Raw genomic sequence first — 4,355 nt, 5'->3', positions numbered from 1 at the left:
GCTGGGGATGTTAGACCTGCAGTGATTATGTGATATGTGAACAGGCAGTACATGTTTTCTGAACAGTGTCTATTTAAGAGCTAAATAAATCTTTCAATGAATCTAGATACCTTTTTACTGCCAAACATGGATTTGAAGATAATCTAAGCAGCAAAATGCTAAATGTTACACAATTTTCACTGTTTTTAGGTCACAGTTGTTAGTAGCTACCATTTTTCCAATGAGGCTAGATGTGGGGATTGTGTTTGGGTGGGGGGGGGGCCTGACCTGTTGTTTCCTTGCTATAGAGAACTCTATCTGCCAACTCAGCAACTGCTTTACAATGTAGGATATTAAATGAATTACATTGAGATTGTTAAGTGATTTGCCCGGAGTGAGGCTGTCTGTGATAGATTGGGACTTCCCAATTCTAAGATCAGCTCATTATCCAAGATGCCAGTTTGCCTCATTAGGCTGGTAGTATATTTCAGAAAATGTAAAATCACGATGATTTGCTGGAAATGCTGAGAGAAACTTTTAAATTTATTGATTTCCTTTTTATATTTAAATTTTTTAAAGACAGAATCTAAAGGTTTCCGGCATAGAAAAATTAGAATCTCACTGCAGGTGCTTTAAAAGTGCTTATAGAAAACACAATTTTCAGGGCAGCTAGGTGGTGCAGTGAGTAGAGCACCAGCCTCAGGAAGACCTGAGTTTAAATCCGGCCTCAGACACTTGACACACTTACTAGCTCTGTGACCTTGAGCAAGTCACTTAACCCCAATTGCTCTACCTTCCCGCTCCAAAAAAAGAAAACACAATTCTCTATCTTGAACTGGGCATGTTTCACATGTTTACATTTCTCTCACCAGGTAAAAAGGCAAAATCAATTGGCTGGGTATTCTTTTAAAGGCAAATACTAACAATACTATAAAGATATTTTGCATAAAGCCTCCAAATACTTTAAAATTACATGTCTGTTGAGACAACATTCCCCAAATGCTTTATCATCTCATCTCCTGATATGATTGACTTGCTATTGACAGCATGACATAGCAGATGCCAAGCTACTTAGGAATCGGAAAAATCCAAGTCTGCTTATAACACATAATAAAATGGCAGGTTGTGTTATCCTTAGCAAATGACTTGACCTGTTAGTTCCCCAGGTGACTTAAAAATCTAAATTGCAGAACCATTACTGATATACATTGATAACTGTTTCCTCATCTGGGAAGTTTCCTACACTGATGAAATCACAGGTCTGCTCTTAAATTCAAAAACCCTTCTGGGGTGTATTAACTGTAAGCAAGCATGGACATAAAAATTAGCACTAGTTTTAAAAATCAAAATTTAAAACAAAACTTTTTTTTTTTTTTTTTTTTTTTTTTTTACAAAATAACTATTTCTTCATTCATTTAGGACATACTCAGATTACCTGATTTTAGGAAAGAGTTCAACTGCTTCACTTTGAAGCTTTAGTCAGTAATACTTATGGATCATATTGTTTTGGTGCTTTGGTAGTTTTAACTGTTTGTGATTACCAGACAAATTAAATTCATTTAATAGTTTTCTAAAGTTCCCTAGCCCCTTTGTTCCAACTACAAGTAGTATATATAAGAATATAAATGAGAAAAAAAGGAAATCTTAAAGCATTTAATAAAAGTGACTTCATTTATCAAATCTGAGCTAATTTTTCACACCTACATAATGGATCCCACTGTATCACAGGTCTGTAATGTAGTTTGAAAGCCTTATTATCATAAACATAAGTGGACTAATGGTGATTTTTGAGTAGGGGATTACTATCATATAAAGATTCTCGACAGATATATGTGAAAGGATATATTAGCAAGAGGGAGAGGTTTGAGGCAAGTTCCCCAACTAAGTCTACAGAAGAAACAATAATGGCCTGAACTGTGCTATTTTGTGTGGAGAGGAAGTGGAAGCAGGATAGGATTTAGCAACTAATTTTAGAAGAGAGTACAAAAAGGATGAGTAGAAGACAACTTGGATTAAGAGAAATTAGAAGAAACTTGAGACTGGAAGGATGAGGAAGGCTTCAATAAAGATATGTTAAGTCAATGAAATAGACTCTAGATATACTACTAGTATACACATATTAAAAATAGCCTTAAAAAAAAACACCTCCCTGTAGTCTTCAAGAAAGATCAGCACCCTGTACTTGTTCAATTGCACTTTATGGCTGAAGCCTTACCACTGTAAGAATTACACAAGAGGCCAGATCTTAACTACAATACCGGATTATATTGTACACAGCAGCAGAATCATTCCTCAGATTGTCACACTTGAAAACATGGGATTGTACTACATACTGTAATTTTTAAAAGTGGTAAGAGTTAGAATCTGAGAACCCAGGTTTGAATCCTAACTCTACTGTTTATTAGTTACACAATCTAAACAAGTCCTTAATCTCACTGGACTTCACTGTCCTAAACTACAAAATAAGAGTTGGAGACTAAATGATCCGAGGTCCCCTCCATAAATAAAATTCCTAAGTTTCTACATGTAACTGTTTGCTAACAGCTCATTAGGGCATTTCCACTGAAGTTACATAAGATGATATAGGTTATCTAGGCTGGGATACTTTACCCAAAATAAATTGGAATGACTGACCAATAAAAACACCCATAAATATTTATGGATACATCTGTGTGTGTATATACATAACAAATTTTCACAAAGTTCAAGAAAAACAAAGGCACATACCCTAACATAATGATACCTTTCTTTAGTGAGTTAAAGGATTCCTCAGTATTTCATGAAGCTAAGTATCATTATAGTATGAACTTGCAAAGCACATTAGTGCCAATTAAATTTCCAGTTACTAAGTTTAACAAAAAGAACTTCATTCTAAAACACACATATAAATATGGATATCATGGGGAAATTAGGGGGAACAATGGATAGAGCAGTGGCCCTGGAGCCAGGAAGACCTGAGTTCAAATCCAGCCTCAAACAATGATTGTGTGACCCTGGGCAAGTCACAACCCCAACTGCCTCCCCCCAAAAAAGCCAAAAATAATACTGATATCATGGATATAAAGAAATGAAGGAATAATTATCAAACTCATACATTGTACTGCTTAGTGTCTTATTCTAAAAGTAAATTTAAACAAAAGCCTTTGCCTTGAACAGACTGAGGTGGTCAACTATGTCCTCAACTGCCAAGTCTGATGGTTATTTCCTAGTTCTCATTTTCCTCAACCCTTCCTAGAGCTTCTCCAATTTACTAGATGTAAGGTAAATCTAAAATGTCCATAACCCTTTGACTCAAAGATTCCGATGGTAGGCATATACCCAAGGAAATCAGTAACAAAAAGTGTCGTGTATATACCAAAATATTTATACTGCTTTTTATAGTAGCATAAAACAGGAAATAAAGTACATGCCCATCAATTAGGGAATGAATGGCTAAACAATTTTTGATACAAGAATTGCAATAAATATAAATTCAGAAAAGTATGGCAAGACTTGTGTGAACTGATGCAAAACGAAGTAAACAAAACTAAGAAAATATGCACGACAATAGTGTAAATGGAAAAAACAAAGACCAACACTGGCCCTGAAAAGATGAGAAGGCATTTTACCTTGCTTCTTTGCACAGTATAGGGACTATGGGCATAGAACAACAGATAGTGGAAGTAGGAGAGAGCCAGTGGGAAATATAGGGTACATGAAACCAAAGATATCAATAAAACAATTTAAAATTTCAGAACATGCTCTGAAAGCCAAGAGACAACAGCAAAAAGAATCTGGATAGGGAGATGGATGAAGTGAACCTCAAATGGAAAGTTGCTTGCTCGGATGAAAAGTGGAGGGACAATGAAAACTTGAAAGCATGGTCTCTCTACACAAGAAAATCAGGTCAACCCAAGTGCCTCCTAACAGAAAGAGATGAAAGGATCTTTGGTAAAAATAGAGCAGGGGGCATGGGCACTATGGAAATGGAGAATAAGGGCTGAGGAAGGGATATAACGAAGCAAGCTAGGATTGAGTTCAGGGAGAATTATGATGGAAAAGGATGACCTTTTGGAAGGATGTAAAAATCATAGCAATTAAGTTAGGTGGTTTACCCTTGCCCTCATTAATATATGAACTCTAAGTCAACTATATATTTGAAGTTTACAAACTACTTCTCATAACTCTTTAAGATAGGTACTATACTTATTTTTAATATGATCTTAAGTCAATGACATAACCTCTCTCAGAGCCTGTTTCATCAACTGTAAATTGAAGGAGGAATAAAGGGGATAAGCTCTAAGTCCCTTACAGTACTTTTAGTTGGTCACCCCATTTTACAGATGAGAAAACAGATACCCTAAGAGAATAATTTGCTCTAAGCATTATAATTAGTA

The sequence above is a fragment of the Trichosurus vulpecula genome, chromosome 7 (assembly GCF_011100635.1).
Source record: "Trichosurus vulpecula isolate mTriVul1 chromosome 7, mTriVul1.pri, whole genome shotgun sequence".
NCBI classification, from domain to species: Eukaryota; Metazoa; Chordata; class Mammalia; order Diprotodontia; family Phalangeridae; genus Trichosurus; species Trichosurus vulpecula.
The sequence above is the reverse complement of the archived record's forward strand: the minus strand, read 5'-3'. Positions refer to the sequence as shown.